The 18,131-nt window shown below is 44.9% G+C and overlaps 2 pseudogenes across 2 annotated transcripts; both read left to right on the forward strand.

Moving 5' to 3' along the window:
* Nucleotides 1–218: 218 nt before the first annotated feature.
* LOC308274546 (mitochondrial import inner membrane translocase subunit TIM14-like) lies at nucleotides 219–545 on the forward strand (annotated as a pseudogene). The gene has a single exon. The product of its transcript is annotated as a mitochondrial import inner membrane translocase subunit TIM14-like (transcript).
* A 10,637-nt stretch (nucleotides 546–11,182) lies between these two features.
* On the forward strand, nucleotides 11,183–14,487 carry LOC308275603 (putative ATP-dependent RNA helicase DDX5; annotated as a pseudogene). Its single transcript has 3 exons — nucleotides 11,183–12,507; nucleotides 13,842–14,132; nucleotides 14,290–14,487. The product of its transcript is annotated as a putative ATP-dependent RNA helicase DDX5 (transcript).
* Nucleotides 14,488–18,131: the final 3,644 nt, after the last annotated feature.

Consider the following 18,131-nt stretch of genomic DNA (forward strand, 5'->3'; position numbering starts at 1 on the left):
CACACACACACACACACAAATAAATTAAAAGAAGGGGTCTGGATGGGTAACTTAGTTTTAGAAAGTCCCTGGATTCAATTCCTAGCTTTGTAAATAAACAAATAAAAAATGTACTTTGGTGCGCGCGGTCTGCTGCGTCGCCGCTGCTACCGCGGTGCTGGGGCCGGCGCCTGGGCTGGGATGACCCACGCTCCTGCTGGAGGCAGGGCAGCCGAGCCATGGCCAGTACAGTGGTAGCAGTTAGACTGACCATTGCTGCTGCAGGACTTGCCGGCCGTTATGTTTTATAAGTAAAACAAGTTTTTAAAAGTCTGCCCAAATCTCCCTTCAGTGGTGGCTATTACAGAGGTGGGTTTGAACCCCAAATGACAAAGCGGGAAGCAGCATTAATACTAGGTGTAGGCCCTATTGCCAGTAAAGGAAAAATAAGAGATGCTCATCGACCAATTATGCTCTTAAATCACCCAGGCAAAGGAGGAGCTCCTAATATAGCAGCCAAAATCAATGAAGCTAAAGATTTACTAGAAGGTCAAGCTAAAAAATGAAGTAAACGCACGACACATTTCAAGTTCATATTAGTTTATGTAGAGGAGTACCAACTTTTTATAATAAAATTGCCTTGGAGCTAGTTTTTAAGAAAGTATGTCGCATAAGTGAAATCAAAGCCTTGGTGTAATTTTGGTTACTATAGAATGTGGAGGTTGATGTTTGTATTAGAGGCACACCACTTGAACAGCAACATTGTTCATTACTCTTTGGCACCTCTGGGTGCTCTTCCAGTCATTGATCTGAAGGAGCCACCATTCTAATGGAAGGCAGATTAGTAACTAAAATGTTAAATATTATGATGGAATTAGAAAAACTTTTTTTGTGTGTGTGGTACTGGGGTTCCTGGAAGCCCTTCTACCTCCGGGCTACACTCCCAGACCTATTTTATATTTTTGAAACAGGGTCTCTTACACCAGCACGGCTGGCTTCGAACCTGCACGATCCTCCTGTCTCCGCCTCCCAAGCGCCGGGATTACAAGCGTGCGCCACCACGCCTGGCCTTAGCAAAACTTTTAAAATAGGAACTTTTGATTTATGGGAAGGGAAGCTGCTTAAGATCCAAATGACCTAGCTACTTTGAACCTTGTACTTAAGTGGATTTAGCCACAATTTTGACCTAAGAAATGACCTATGTACACATATGTATCCCTAACAACTCATTTCATAGACTATAAAAATCAAGGGTATTATATTCAGCCAGTCATCCTTAAGGATGCTGTTTTTTAATCAATTGCTTTTATGTAATCTAGTTTTTACATTTATGATCAAGCTGAAACACTATTAGCAAAATTGAAATTCCCTGGATAGCCAAGTATTATTCAACTTAGACTAGGAATTTATATACTAAGTTTAAATGATATTTCAAGGCAGATGACTATCAGTGTAACATGTAAGGATCTTAATCAGATCACCTGAATAAAATGATATAGCCAGTTATCCCCAATAGATTATATATAGCTCTAAGATGGTAAGTTATACCACTTAGCGCCTAAACCTCAAGTCATTGCAAAGTTCTTAATTATCAGTGTGGAACACAAGGGCTTTCAAGGTAAAAACAGTGGCGGTAACCGTCTTTAGTGTTGGAATGTGTTAGGGACATTTTAAAGTAAGGATATATTAGCTCTATTTTAAAGGGTAAGAAGAGATGAAGACCGACTTAGTGTGCTCTCTATAGTTATTGTGAGCATTGAATTACCAAACCAAGCATTTGTTTTAGGGGAAACACTGGTTCCTGTGAGCCCTTGGTTATATTGTTGACAGCTCAGTACATAACCTTGTTTTATATGTGTTTAAAGAGACAGCCCTATTTAATATATTGTTGCTTCATTAACACTGGATTCAGTCAACGGCATTTTTCTTTGCCCTTGGCATATCATAGCCCTCTTTAAGGAACACTTGACAATACCATTATGGTTGGGAGCCCTCTTAAACAACACCAACAAAGAGCACAGACACGAAGCCTGGCCCTAAACAGATGACATAAAGAATACTTGTTTATAGAATCAGAGACGAAACAAGAAAGCAGAGCATTGCCTTGTTTGAGCACATGATGTAATTCTAATTTTTTGCAACTCGCTCTCCAAATGTTCGAAATGACCAGGAAAGCATGTGAAGTAATGATTAGGGGGTTATTTTAACGAGCAGGTAATTTGCAAATAAATCTACTAATAAAGATTTTATTTTGGTTTACTGTTAAAAAAATGTACTTTGCAGGAGAGGGTTAACTTAGCAGGCTTGAACTGTCCAAATACTGACTGTTTCAAAGGTCTTCAGGACTAGCTCTCGGTTGGTTCCTGGGAGATAACCCCCAAGCCCTTGGAACGTCCTCCCTGATAAGAATGTGTTTCTGTACCTGACAAAGAGTTTATGTTAACAATGAGCTGTTTTAGTATGACTAGGAGTTGGGAGCCGGGCTGTATCAGTTGACTTTTGGAGGGTCTGAAGACTAGAACCTAAGGTCAGTCTCATGGGCTGAGGCAGGAGGATCACAAGTTCAAGGCCATCCTGGGCAACTTAGCAAAACCCCTATCTCCAAGTAAAAAATAAAACCGAAGGCGTAGCACCCCTAGTTAAGTCCTTAGTGCTACACACATATTAATAAAAAGTTTACTTCAGGTAAATAAAGGGATAACAAAGAGGCAAAAATGCACTGTCATAGTTTAAAATGTCTCTATATTCTATAGCAATATCCTTGTGTTTATTAAATAATGGTGCTGTTAGCACTGAAAAATGCACATAAATGGCTGGGCACATAGTACGTGTGAGGCCCTGGGTTTGATCTCCAGTACTGCAAATGCAAGCAAAAGAAAACCAAGAACTAAAGGAGGTGAATTAATGTGTATTGAATTTATTATGATTATTATTAATTTTGAGGTGAGGTGGCCATGTCACTGAGGCTGGTCAACTGAGCTCAAATGATCCTCCTGCATCTGCCTCTAGGGCATATTGTTGGGCCGGCAGGTGTGCCTCATAGTGCCTGGCTCGCATATTTAGCTTTTGTGGGTTCATTGGAATGTATGCGCCTGACTTAAGACAGCTCGTTTCTACAAAGTAGTAGTTGCATCTGGTTGACCAGTATCCCGAGACTTAATTTTTTCCATCCTTCTCATCCTATCCGCCGTCACATTCGTTTGTAGGCTGCTTGCGCCCCCTGGTGTCCAGTGAGGAAACTGCTTCTGTATCCTAGCACAGAGAGCAAATAAATGTACAAAATATCTTTCAAGATTTGCTTTTACCCTATTTTATTTTATTTTATTTTATTTTATTTTATTTTATTTTATTTTATTTTATTTTATTTTATTTTTTGTGGTGCTGGGGATGGAACATAGAGGATTTCTACCTTCGAGATACACTCCCAGACCTGTTTTCTATTTTATTTGGAAACAGGGTCTCACTAAGTTGCTGAGAGCCTCACTAAGTAGCTGAGACTGGCTTTGAACCTGTGCGATCCTCCTGTTTCAGCCTCCCAAGTGCTGGGATTACAAGCATGTGCCACCACGCCCGGCTTATTTTTATTTTAAAACACGGTCTCACTAAGCTTCAGAAGGCCTTGATAAGTTACCGAGGCTGGTCTTGAACCTGCAATCCTCCTGTCTCAGCTTCCCAAGTACTGAGATTACAAGCATGCACAACCACACCTGCTTTTTTCAAGATTAAGTTTATTTAATTCCACTTCACATAGGCTTTCCCACACAAGCACCCTTCCTTTCTCCAGACACACAGAGCGAGTAGGTGGCAGAAACCCAAGGTGGGTAGGGGGCTGTCGCCAAATCCTAGGCCCAGTATTTCTTAGCTTTGGCAAACTCTTCCCACTCCCCTCTCTGCCAGAGACAGGGTCTTGTTATGTTTCCCAGGTTGGCCCCAAACTCCTTTGATCAAGTGATCCTTCTGCCTCAGCCTCCCAAGTAGCTGGAACTATAGGCATGTGTTACCATGCTCAGCTTGGAAATCTCTCTTTTTCTCTGTCTCTCTGTCTCTGTCTCTCTTCCTCTTTTATGCAATGTTGGGAATTGGACTTGGGGCTTCTACCATACGAGGCAAGTGCCTACCACAGAGCCAACACCTGCAGTCCTGGAAAGCTTTTTTTCTTTTTTTTTTTTTTTTCTTTTTGTGGTACTGGAGGAGAAACCCAGGAGCTTTTCTACCTCTGGGCTACAATCTCAGACCTATTTTATAATTTATTTAGAAACAGGGTCTCACTAAGTTGCTGAGAGCCTCACTAAGAAGATGAGACTGGCTTTGAACCTGTGCGATCCTCCTGTCTCAGCCTTCCAAGTGCTGAGATTTCAAGCATGCACCACCACACTCGGCCTCTCTCTCTCTCTCTCTCTCTCTCTCTCTCTCTCTCTCTCTCTCTCTCTCTCTGTACTAGGAATTGAACCAGTATTTTGGAGGGTTGAGACAAGAGGATTGAAGGTTCAAGGCGAGTGTCAGCAACTTAGCAAGAGTCTGTTTCAAATTAAAAATTAAAAAGGGCTGGGAGTGTGGCTGAGAAGTGGAATGCCTCTACGCTCCATCCCTAGTTAAAAAAAAAAAAAGACACAGTGATAAAGTGCTCTTTAAGCCTGTAGTGGTGGCACACGCTTGTAATCCCAGTACTGGAGAGGCTGAGACAGGAGGATTGCAGTCTCGAGGCCAGCCTCAGCTACTTAGTGAGCTCTCTACAACTTAGTGAGTCCCTGGTTCAAAATAAGGCTAGGGGTGTAGCTCGGAGGTAGAATGCCCCTGGGTTCAATCCCTAGTACTGCAAAAATAAATAAATAAATAAATAAATAAATAAAAAAATCCTCATTCTATTTATTTGACTGCAGCACTGAAGATAAATAAACTATTTCTTGCTTTATTTCCCCTTTGTTTTCTTTTATGACTCATGTTGCCAGAACGTTGCTCTAGGTTACTCATTGCAAGGGAATTCTGTTTTGCTCACTGCTGGTTAACTACATTTTTGTGGTTTGTTGGGAGAATTTAACCAACATTTATAACAACATTCCAAAATCCAGGACTGAACCCAGGGGGCATTTTACCTCTGAGTTAACCTCCCCCCAGCCCTTTTAAACATTTATTTTTTGTATTTTGAAAGAGGGTCTTGCTAGGTTGTTGAGGTTCCCAATAGGTTGCTGAGGCTGGTAACCTGTGATCCTCTGTGTCAGCCTCCCAAGTACTGGGATTACAGGTGGAATTATCTAATTCTATTCAGGGTAGACCACCCATTTAGGCTTGCTGTGTTACCTGTATACTGAATACAAATTTATAGGATTATTCCTCAGGGTTGAGGTGACTTTAAGATTAGTGATTCCTAAATGTACATAAATATGTAGACTAAAATACACATAGCTTGCTGGGCATAGTCGTACCCATCTTTAATCTCAGGATTTAGGAGCTGAGATAGGAGCATCACAAATTTGAGGCCAGTCTCAGCAACATAGCAAGCCTCTCAGAAGCCCCCCCCCCCTTTTTATTTGGTGGTACTGGGGGTGAAACCCAGGAGCTTTCTACCTCTGGGATATACTCTCAGACCTATTTTTTATATTTTATATGGAAACAGGGTCTCACTAAGTTGCTGAGAGCCTCACTAAGTAGCTGAGGCTGGCTTTGAACCTGTGCGATCCCCGTGTCTCACTCTCCCAAGCACTGGGATTACAAGCGTGTGCCACCACGCCCAGCCTTAGTGAAACCCTATTTTATTTTTTATTTTTTTGGTGGTAGTATTGGGGGTGGAACTTAGAGGCTTTCTACCTCCAGGCTGTACTCCCAGACCTTTTTCTATTTTATTTGGAAACAGGGTCTCACTAAGTTGCTGAGAGCCTCACTAAGTAGTTGAGGCTGGCTTCGAACCTGTGCGATCCTCCTGTCTCAGCCTCCCAAATGCTGGGATTACAAACATGTGCTACCACGCCCGGCAAGACCCTATTTTAAAATAAAAAGTAAACTGGGTGTGGTGGCACACGCTTGTAATCCCAGCATTTGGGAGGCTGAGACAGGAGGATTGTGGCTTGAGGACAGCTGCAGCTACTACTTAGTGAGATCCTTTGCAACTCAGTGAGACCATTTCAATGTAAAAAATAAAAAATAGGGCTGGGATGTAGCTTGGAGGTAGAATGTTCCTGGTTCCATCCTCAGTACTGAAAAAAACAAAAAAGGGCTGAGAGTATAGCTCTCTCTCTCTCTCTCTCTCTCTCTCTCTCTCTCTCTCACTCTCTCTCACACACACACACACACACACACACACACACACACACACACACACTTCTATTCCTGTCCTTTTTGTCCCCCCCCCCCAGTCCTGGGGATTGAACCCAGGGCTGCTCTACAATTGGGCCATATCCCCAGTCCTTTTTATTTTGAGACAGAATCTCACAAAATTTCCAAGGCTGGCCTCAAATTTATGATCCTCTTGCCTCAGCCTTCCAAGTAGCTGAGATTATAGGCATGTGCCACCACACCCTGCTCCTTTTTTTGTGGTACTGAGGATTAAACCCAGAGCCATTCTACCTCTGAGCTACACTCCCAGCCCTATTTTTTAAATTTTCATTTAGAAACAGGGTTTCAGTAAGTTGCAGAGGGCCTCACTGAGTAGCTGTGGCTGTCTGAGAACCTGTCATCCTCCTATCTCAGCTCCCAAGTACTGGGATTACAAACGTGCACCACCATGCCTGGCTTTTATTTTTTATTTTCAAACAGGGTCTTGCTAAGTTGTGGAAGGCCTCACTAAGTAGCTGAGGCTGGCTAGGAATCTGCCATCCTCCTGTCGCAGCCTCCCGAGTACTAGAGTACAAGTGTGCGCCACCACGCCTGGCTGATGTTCAGTCATTTTAAAGCAAATAAAGCCAATCCACTCAAATTAAAACATGTATTCCTTTGAGCTAGGGAGTATTTGGGGTACCAGAGGGACTCCAGATAATGAAGGAGATCTTCAGTGGAGCCAGTGAGGAAGAGTAGGAGAAGAGGAAGACTGAGGTTTATTAATAGAAATGTTACCATTGACTAGCCGGGCGTGGTGGCGCACGCTTGTAATCCCCGCGCTTGGGAGGCGGAGACAGGAGGATGGTGCAGGTTCGAAGCCAGCCGCGCTGGCGTAAGAGACCCTGTTTCCAAATAAAAATATAAAATAGGTCTGGGAGTGTAGCCCGGAGGTAGAAGGGCTTCCAGTAACCCCAGTACCACCAAAAAAAAAAAAAAAAAAAAGCTACTGCTACCATTGACTATGCCGTTGTCAGTCTGGGTCCTTGGCACTGGGAGGGAGGGAAATGGGAAGGCAGGGGGGGCACCAAGCACTGTGTGAATGTGTGCCATTGTTAACATGATCTACATTATGATGTGAGACTATAATGCAACAATAAAAATATATATTTATCCGCTCCCCCAGCCCCGGTCCTGCTGGGGAGTGTACATTCTAGGCGAGCACTTTGTCGCTGAGCCACCACCCAGCAAGAAAGAAAGTTTGAAGAGTCACAATTTGAAGGCGCGTGAGGGAATTGCAAATGCGCCACAGCGCTCACACTGACACTTACACTCTTTTGGAAGTCTCAGGAGAATGTGGCAGTTGCTTTAATCTGCTTCTGAGCCTCCTGTGCTGATGTTGGAATTGTGCTGTTACTTTTTTTTTTTTTTTTTGGTGGTACTGGGGTTCCTGGAAACCCTTCTACCTCCGGGCTACACTCCCAGACCTATTTTTATACTTTTTTATTTGGAAACAGGGTCTCTTAAACCAGCGCGACTGGCTTTGAACCTGTGCGATCCTCCTGCCTCCGCCTCCCAAGCACGGGGATTACAAGCGGGCGCCACCGCGCCTGGCTGTGCTGTTACTTTTATTTTTATTTTTAATTTTTTTTTGTGGTACTGGGAATGGAATCCAGAGGCCGTCTACCTCTGGGGCACACCCTCAGACCTATTTTGGATTTTATTTTGAAACAGGGTACTAAGTTGCTGAGAGCTTTACTAAGTAGCTGAGATTGGCTTTGAACCTGTGCGATCCTCCTGTCTCATCCTCCCAAGTACTGGGATTACAAGTGTGCACCACCATGCGTGGCTGTGCTGTTATTTTTATTTTATTTATTATTATTATTATTATTATTAATTTTTTTTTTGCCGGTTTGGGGATGGAACCCAGGGGCATTCGACCTCCGAGCTACAGGCCCTGCCCTATGTTTTATTCTTTATTTTGAAACTAAGTTGCGAAGGGCCTCACTAAGTAGCTGAGGCTGTCTGCGCACTGAACTGATCCTCTGGTCTCAGACTCTGGAATGCTGGAATTACAAATGTGTGCCACCACACCTGGCTTGTGCTGTTATTTTTTATTTTTTTAATTAATTAATTAATTTATTTATTTATTATTTTTTTGGTACTGGGGGTGGAACCCAGAGGCTTTCTACCTCCAGGCTATACTCCCAGACCCATTTTATATTTTATTTGGAAACAGGGTCTCACTAAGTTGCTTAGAGCCTCACTGAGTAGCTGAGGCTGGCTTCGAACCTGTGCGATCCTCCTGTCTCAGCCTCCCAAGCGCGGGGATTACAAGCGTGCGCCACCACGCCCGGCTTTGTGCTGTTATTTTTAAATGTATATACTAATTACATACCAGCCAAGGAGAACCTATAGAGATAAGACTCTTCAATGTAATGTGGTACTGAATGGGATCCCTGAAGAAAAAAAAGACAGAAGGTAAAAACTAAGGAAGTCTGAAAGAGGTGTGAACTTAGGTATTATTTTTGTTCTTCCAGTATTGGGTACTGAACCCAGGGTTGCTCTACCACCGAACTAAAATATTGCCCTGGCTGGCCTTGAACTTGACATCCTCCTGCCTCAGCCTCTTGAACACTGGGATGACAGACCTGTACTACCTTGCCAGGCTTGAAAGAGGTGTGAACTTGCCACGTGTGGCAGTATACACCTGTAACCCCGGTACCTGGGAGGCTGAGACAGGCTGAGACAGGAGCCTCAGAAACTTAGTGAGATCCTTGGAAACTTAGCAAGACCCTGTTCCTGGTTTCAAAGTAAAAATAAAATAGGGCCCAGGGATGTAGCTCAGAGGTAAAACATCCTGGGTTCAATCCCTAGTACACACACACACACACACACACACACACACACACACACACACGTGGATGTAGGGAGATGGATAGAAGTGATAGATAATAGAATGATAAAATGCCCTTACGTTAGATCATCCCCCGTCCTGGATTAGGTGTCTGTGGGAAAAGGAACTTCAAAAGACACAAAGATTCACAAGTGGGTGCAAACCACTGGGGTTATAAGAGCGTGCAACCACACCTGGCTGATAATGTGGTTTTAAGTGATAAGAAAGAGCCCGATGTGGTGGTGCACACCTGTAATCCCAGTACTTGGGAGGCTGAGACAGGAGGATGGCGGGTTCCAGGACAGACTACTCAGAAAGTAGGAGACGCTCAGTAACTTGGTGAGACCCTGTGTTTTTTTCGTGTGTGTGTGTGTGTGTGTGTGTGTGTGTGTGTGTGTGTTGCTGGGGATTGAACTGAGAGACATTCTACCTCAGAGCTATACCCCTTATCTCTTTTTTAATTTCTTGTTTTGGAAGAGGGTCTCACTAGGTTGCTGAGGCTGGCCTCAAACCTGTGATCCTCCTGGTGTGTACCACTACACCCAGGCACAATGTTTTCAAGAATGAAATTGCTCATATTTACCTCTAACCAATTCCCTGGAAGTCTGGAGCCTGTTAGCAGACTGTGGAACACTGGCCTCCATCCACTCATTCATGCTGGAAATGGGAACAGCATCACAGAATATATGCCCTGGTCTCCTTCCCTCAGGAGATTTCTATTACTACAGATGGCTCCTAAATTGGCTCCTGTAATGAGGCAGGGGAGGAGCAGGAGACATGTCCTTTTCCCTTCTAAACCACAAGCTGATCAAAGTAAGGCACCTCAATATCAGGGTCATGACTCCCAAACTTTAGTGTTCATGAGAACTCTGAAGGACTTGTTAAAACAGATTGTCAGAGCCGGGTATGGTGGCACACACTTGTGATCCCAGTACTTGGGAGGCTGAGACAGGGGATCCCAGGTTCACAGCGAGCCTCAGCTACTTAGTGAGGCCCTTGGCAACTTAGTTAGACCCTGTTAATAAAATAATACGATAAAATAAAAGAGGGCTGGGGTGTAGCTTGGAGGTAGAATGCCCCTGGGTTCAATGTCCAGTAACACACACACACACACACACACACACACACACACACACACACCCCAAAGCAAAGCAAAGCAAAAAAATAATAAAAATAAAAAATCACAGACTGCCAGGCTCTAGCCTAGTGTCTGACTCAGATGCATAGGTGGGGCCTGAAAATTTGCATTTCTAATACATTCCCAGGGGATAGTAAAGCTGCTGACTTGGAGACCACACTGAGAACTATCAACCTGCAGGACATGGTGGCACACGTGTGTAATCCCACTATTCAAAGGTTGCTACAGAAGCATGGCAGGTTCAACACCAACCTTGGCAATTTAGCAAGACCCTATATAGAAATAAAAAATAAGCTGGGCGTGGTGGTGCACACTTGTAATCCCAGCATCTGGGGGGCTGAGACAGGAGGATCATGGTTTGCAGCCATCCTCAGCTACTTAGTGAGGCCCTTTGCAACTCAGTGAGACCCTGTTTCAAAATAAAGAATAAAAAATAGGGTTGGAGGTGTAGCTCAGGTAGAATGCTCCTGGGTTCAATCCCCAGGAGCAAAATAAATCCCCAGATTCATCTTCTTTTTTTGTAGTACTAGGGATGGAAACCAGGAACATTATACGTCCACCATTGGGCTACACCCTCAGCCCATTTTTTTATTCTTTTTTTCTTTTAGTACTGGGGGTGGAACCCAGGGGATTTTCTACCTCCGGGCTATACTCCCAGATCTATTTTTTAAATACTTTACTTGGAAACAGGGTCTCGCTAAGTAGCAGTGGCTGGCTTTGGCTTTGAACCTGTGCCATCCTCCTGTCTCAGCCTCCCAAGCGCTGGGATTACAATGTGTTCCACCATGCACGGCTTTATTTTTTTAATTCTTTATTTTGAAACAGGGTTTCACTGAATTGCAAAGGGCCTCACTAAGTGTCTGAGGCTGTCCACAAACCAAGATCCTCCTGTTGCAGGCTCCCAAATGCTGGGATTACAAATGTGCACCACCACGCCTGGCTCTGAGAAGGATTTTTACCAGGAACATCCTGATGTGGCTCGGGCGTGCAGCAGAAGAGGTGGACACATACAGAAGAAGCATGGAATTCGCAGTTAGAGGTCACAACTGTCTAAAGCCACTTTTGAATTTCTATGCGGCAATCTTTCCCGCAAACGTTATGGACATGACTGCGAGGCGGAACTTCACTGAACCCACTGCTATTCAAACTCAGGGATGGCCGGTTGCTCTAAGTAGATTAGACATGGTTGGACTAGCACAGATTGGGAAGACATTCTCTTATTTGTTGCCTGCCACATTAATCATCGGCCATTCCTTGAGAGAGGTGATGGGCCTGTTTGCTTGGTGCTGGCACCAACTTGGGAACTGACCCAGCAGGTGCAGCAGATAGCTGCTGAATACTGTAGAGCCTGTACCTTAAAGTCTGTCTGCATCTGTGGTGGTGCTCGCAAGGGACCACAGATACATGATTTGGAGAGAGGTGGTGGGGATCTGTATTGCAGCACCTGGAAGACTGACTGGCTTTTTAGAGTGTGGGAAAACCAATCTGAGAAGAACAATCTATCTTGTCCTTGATGAAGCGGATAGAATGCTTGATGTGGGCTCTGAGCCTCAAATAAGGAAGACTGTGGGTCAGATAAGACCCGATAGGCAAACCCTACTGTGGAGTGCAACTTGGCCAAAAGAAGTAAGCTTGCTGAAGATTTCCTGAAAGACTACATTCACATAAACATTGGTGCACTAAAACTGAGTGCAAACCACAACATTCTTCCAATTGCAGGTGTATGTCATGATGTAGAAAAGGATGAAAAACTTAATTCGTTTAATGAAAGAGATAATGAGTGGGGAGAATAAAACCATCGTTTTTGTTGTAACCAAAAGAAGATGTGATGAGCTTGCCAGAAAAATGAGGAGAGACGGTGGCCTGCCATAGGTATCCAATGGTGACACGAGTCAAAAGGAACGTGACTGGGTTCTAAATTAATTTAAACATGGAAAAGCTCCTATTCTGATGGCTACAGATGTGGCCTCCAGAGGGCTAGATGTGGAAGACATGAAATTTGTCATCAATTATGACTACCCTAACTCCTCAAAAGATTATATTCATCAAATTGGAAGAACTGCACAGTATCAAAACAGACACAGCATACACTTTCGTTATACCTAATAACACAAAGCAAGTGAGCGACCTCATCTCTGTGCTTCGTGAAGCTAATCAGTCAATTAACCCCAAATTGCTTCAGTTGGTTGAAGACAGAGGTTCCGATCGTTCCAGGGGTAGAGGAGGCAGGAAGGATGACCCCCAGGTCAGATAATTGCTCTTTATATTGTGTGTTATCAGACAAGAACGTTATCTAAGAAGCATGGGAAATACAGAAATGACTGCAGTGCAGCAGTAATTATGGTGCACTTTTTTGCTGTTGGATATTTCTCTACATTCCTGAAACAATTTTTAGTTTTTTTGTACTAGAAAATGCAAGCAGTGTTTTCACAAAAGTAACTGTACAGTGATTTGAAATACAAGGAAATGCATGGCTTTCCAACAAAAAATATTTGAAGACTAAAAAAAAAAAAAAAAGAATTGTCTAGAAAGATAGCAGTGCATGGTGGTACATGCTTGTAATCCTGGTACTTGGGAGGTTGAAACAGTTGGATTAAAATAGCAACCATGGGAAACGGTAGACAAACTGGTAGAAAACGGAAAAAGACTTCTGGTCAAAGGCCTCTGGAAAGCTGAAACCATCAAATTATTTTAGGGCTCTTTTCCAAAATATATATATTTTTCCCACTCGTTGTTAGCAGCCTGGACAAGAAATGTAAGACTTTTTGTTTTGGGGATTGGACCCGGGGGGGGGGGGGTTGAAGCTCTGAGCTACACCACCAGCCTACTTTTTTAAAATTTATTTTAAAACAAAGTTGCTGAGTCTGTCCTAGAACTCCTGATCCTCCAGTCTCAACCTCCCAAGTACTTGGATTATAGGCATGCGCCACCACCCTTGGCTATTCCCTTAACTCTCTCTCCACTTAACGCTTTTTTTTTTTTGGTGGTGGTACTGGGGGTGGAACCCAGAGGTTTTCTACCTCCGGGCTATACCTCCAGACCTATTTTATGCTTCATTTGGAAACAGGGTCTCACTAAGTTGCTGGGAGCCTCACTAAGTAGCTGAGGCTGGCTTCGAACCTGCGTCATCCTCCTGTCTAAGCCTCCCAAGCGCGGGGATTACAAGCGTGCGCCACCACGCCCGGCTTCCACTTAACTCTTAACCTAGGTAATTCACACTTAACCTTTAGATTTCTATCCAAACATCACTCACTGGAGCCCTTCTAGACCTCAGCGCTGCTTCTCTCGGCTTTCAGCAGACGATTGGCCTGTATCTAGGATCCAGAGGCGAGAGTTTACTAGACTCACGGGACTAGGGAAAGGAAGCGACCAGAGGCATGCGGGTTGCAGGTGTTAAACGAGTCACGCAAAGTGTCCCCGCAGGAAGGTGAAGTGGATTCCCAACTTTTCTAGTCCACAAAATTGCTTCGGGGAGCTCCACCCGGGGGCAGAGCGGCCGCTCCCGGAGCGGAAGCGCATCCCTGGAGCCGTTCTAGGAAACCTGGAGGACCCGGCTGGTCTGTGACGGTGGCGCTGAAGTGGGCACTGCCGGAGCGCAGGGACACCCCAGGGAGGCGACGGGGCCGGCGGCTGGACCCGGGGCTCAGGGTAGGGCGAGCGCCGCTGAAAGCGGAGCCGGCAGAGGCCAGGAGGCGGGGCCGCCGCCCGCCCCGCCCACTCCGCCCGCCCTGCCCGCGCTCTGATTGGCTGGGGCGCCCCGGTACCGGAAGTGGCTGCTGCGCGTCGCCCGCGACGCCGGGATCACAGCTGGGGTTCCGTGCTGGCGGCGCCGGAGCCGGAGCCGAGGAGCGTAGGGCGGTGCGGCCAGCGGTGAGCTCTCGTGCGGTCCTGGCTGGGAGGCTGGCGCTGGCCTCCCTCCCCGCTCCCCAGCCCGGGCGGCTCCCGTGCCTAGGGCCCCTTTCCGACCCCGGTTTGCTCTGTGACCTTGGATATACTGGCTCTCGCTGGGCCTCCATTTCCCCACCAGCGCACCGAGGAGCCGGGCGTAGACGCTGCCGGGGACGGTCCCAGTGCTGGCTCAGTGCCTGTCAGCTGCGAGGACTGGAGAAGCGGGGTCCGACGTGCGGACCCGTGGGAGCTGTGCTTTTCTCAGACATTCCGTTCCCTAGTAAGCGGCTGGGACGAAAAGGCGGGCAAAAACGAAGACGCCCTACTGCCCCGGTGACAGGCTGCCTGGTGCCGGCCGACAGGATGTTGGCTTGTGGGGTTGGTTCTGGAAAGGAGATGGCATTGAGCGCAGTTAATAGAGCCCTCTTGCTTGTGGGTACCAGAGGGAGGACAGAGAAAGAGGGTGACATCAGCCTTAGATGAAATACCATACAGATTGGGGGAAGGAGCTTATTTTCACAAGTACTTATTGACATCAGGTATGTGTCAGATACTTTAGGTACAAAGATCAATGAGGTCTCCAGTTAGCCTGAAGAGTATCAAAGATCTGTTATATAGAGAAGACAGACAAGTTTACTTAATATTTGCCAGGTATTTGAAATGGGCTAAGCATTGGAATACATAGCTAAGTAGAATGTCATCTTTGCTCACGGTCTAGAGAAGAAAATAGACATGAAAGTAAACTAACAATAGCCAGACGTGGTGGTACATGCCTATAATCCCAGAATCTTTTGTGTCATTTTTTTTCCAGTACTGGGAATGGAACCCATAGGCATTCTACCTCTGAACTGTACCCCCAGCCTACTTTTTTATTCTTTATTTTGAAACAGGGTCTCAATGAGTCGAAAAGGGCCAAAGCAGCTGAGGCTGTCCGTCATCCTCCTGTCTCAGCCTCCCAAATGCTGGGATTACAAGCGTCATTTTTTATTCTTTATTTTGAAATAGGGTCTCACTGAGTTGCAAAGGGCCTCATTAAGTAGCTGAGGCTGGCCATGAACCCTGATCCTCCTATCTCAGCCTCCCAAATGCTGAGATTATAAGTGTGCACTACCACACCCGGCTAAACCCAGAATTTGGGAGGTTGAGACAAGAAGAACACAGGTTCAAGGCAAACTTCAGCAATTTAGCAAAACCCTAGTTAGAAATAAAAAGTACTGAGGAGCTGAGTGTGGTGGTGCACGTTTGTAATCCCAGCATGTGGGAGGCAAAGACAAGAGGATCACAGGCTTGAAGCCAGCCTCACCAGCTTAGTGAGGTTCTCGGCAACTTAGACCCTGTTGCAAAACAAAAAATAAAAGACCGGGGATGTAGGTTGGAAGTAGAATGCCCCTGGGTTCAATTTCAGTCCCCAGTAAACACACACACACACACACACACACACACACACACACACACACGAAAGCATTTATATCAGTTAAGATTATTAACTTAAATAACAATCCAACTCAAGATGGATTAAAAATACAGAGGTATGTAAGTATGTAAACTCTCAAACTAGAGATCAGAGATAGAACATGATCTTGACTCCATTTACCCCTTGATTTTTTATTTATTTTTTTAGATCTTCCTGCCTTCATCCACAACATGGTTAGTGAGGTGGCAGCAGCAGGTCCAGGCAACAATATATAGAAGTCTCTTTCTGTGGTTCTGCCAGGGTGATAGGAAACCATTTCTAGAGTTTGCTAGAAACTTCTAGCAAACTTCCTCAAATACCATTGACTCAGATAAAGGCATATGTCTATTCCTGAACAAGGAATTCTTGAATCTCTGTTTTGATTTTTTTTTCTTCAGTACTGGGGATGGAACCCAGGGGCATTCTACATCTGAGCTATACCCCAGCCCTATTTTTTTATTCTTTATTTGATAACAGGGTTTTACTGAGTTGCAAAGGGCCTCGTTAAGTAGCTGAGGCTGGCCGGGAACCTGGATCCCCTGCCTCAGCCTCCCAAATATTGGGATTACAAGCGTGCACTGCCACACTTAGCTCCTGTTTCTGAACCAGATATTTGCAAGGTACTTATTGACCAAGTTAACTTAATTGGAGCACACTTGTGGAGTGCTTGGGTAAGGTTGAGATCTCCTAAAAAGAGAATAAGGCCAGTGGAAACTGTTTTTGCAGATTTTTTTTTTTTTTCAGTACTAAGGATTGAACCCAGGGGCATTCTACCTCCAAGCTACATTCCCAGCCCTATTTTTTATTCTTTTTATTTGAAGCAGGGTCTTACTAAGTTGTGGAGGGCCTCACTAAATAGCTGAGGCTGGCTGCTAATCTGCAATCCTCCTGTCTCAACCTCCCAAGTACTGGGATTACAAGTGTGTACCATGATGCCCGGCCCGCAGAATATTTTTGAGATTTGTATCTCCTTACACATTTGTACATTGACATTTTAAATGTTTCCATTTTTTTTTTTTTACAAATGTTAATAGTTGTAAAGGACATTATTTTTGGTGGATTTTGGCATTTCAAAATAAAACCTCATCCCAATTTCCAAGCTACATCCCCTTGTTTCTGTGCATTCCCACGGTCTTCATCCTCTCTCTGTAATCTGTTAGCCTCCACTCCTCCCTCTGTTCCACTCCTGTTGCTGTCATTTGCCTTCCTGTCTCATTAAGTCATCTTAGCTATGTTTTGGCTAATGTTCCCATTTCTTCACTCTCACAGTTTTCTACTACACACATCTCCCCAGATTCCCCATGTGCTCCAAGGATGCAGAAAGCACTGCGGGAGCAATTCAGGAGTGCGTGCCAGTTGGCTCCTCCTCACACTAATGCTTTTCAAAAGCATTTTATAAGGAGGTTGTGAGGTTCAGCAAATGATGTCTAAGCTGCTTAGCATACAGCAGGTAGTAAGTGCTGATCCTCATTCTCCACATAAAAATGTCAGTGCGTCCTTGCTTATCTCCTCTCTTTCTTTATCTGTACTTGCTACATTGAAGTCAAAATGTTCTTTTTGTGTCACTGGGGATGGAACCCAGGGCTACTCTACCTCTTAGCTACACTCCAACTTTTTTTTTTTTTGGTGGTACTGGGGTTCCTGGAAACCCTTCTACCTCTGGGCTACACTCCCAGACCTATTTTTATATTTTTATTTGGAAACAGGTCTCTTAAGCCAGCAAGGCTGGCTTCGGACCTGTGTGATCCTCCTGTCTCCGCCTCCCAAGCGTGGGGATTAGAAGCGTGTGCCACCACGCCTGGCCTGGAAATTTCTCAGTTGATTTTTATGCAACTAGCTTAGTTTCAGGCCAAGAACCATTATTAAGAAGAATTTATCTGCTGGGTGTAGGGATGTGGGCTTGTAATCTCAGTACTTGGGAGGCTGAGACAGGAGTATCACAGGTTTGAGGCCAGACTTAGCAACTTAGTTCTGTTTTGTTTTGTTTTCTTTTGGTGGTACTGGGGTTCCTGGAAGCCCTTCTACGTCTGGGCTACACTCCCAGACCTATTTTATATTTTTTTATTTGGAAATAGGGTCTCTTAAGCCAGTGAGGCTGGCTCCGAACCAGCGTGATCCTTCTGTCTACACCTCCCAAGCGCAGGGATTACAAGCGTGCGCCACCACGCCCGGCGAGTTCTGTTTTCGTTTTTTTTTTTTAAATAATATGGAGCCGGACGTCGTGGCGCACGCTTGTAATCCCAGCATTTGGGAGCCTGAGACTGGAGGATCACGGTTCACGGACAGCCTCAGCTATTTAGTGAGGCCCTCTCCAACTCAGTGAGACCCAGTTTCAAAATAAAGAATAAAAAGTAGGGCAGGGCAGGGCAGGGGGTGTAGCTCAGAGGTCGAATGCCCCTGGGTTTCATCCCCAGACCTGCAAAAAAAAAAAAAAAAAAAAAAAAAAAAAAAAATATATATATATATATATATATATATATATATATATATATATATATATGGTTGGGGGTGTAGCTCAGAGGTAGAAG

The sequence above is a fragment of the Muscardinus avellanarius genome, assembly GCF_963383645.1.
Source record: "Muscardinus avellanarius genome assembly, chromosome: 16".
Classification (NCBI taxonomy): Eukaryota; Metazoa; Chordata; class Mammalia; order Rodentia; family Gliridae; genus Muscardinus; species Muscardinus avellanarius.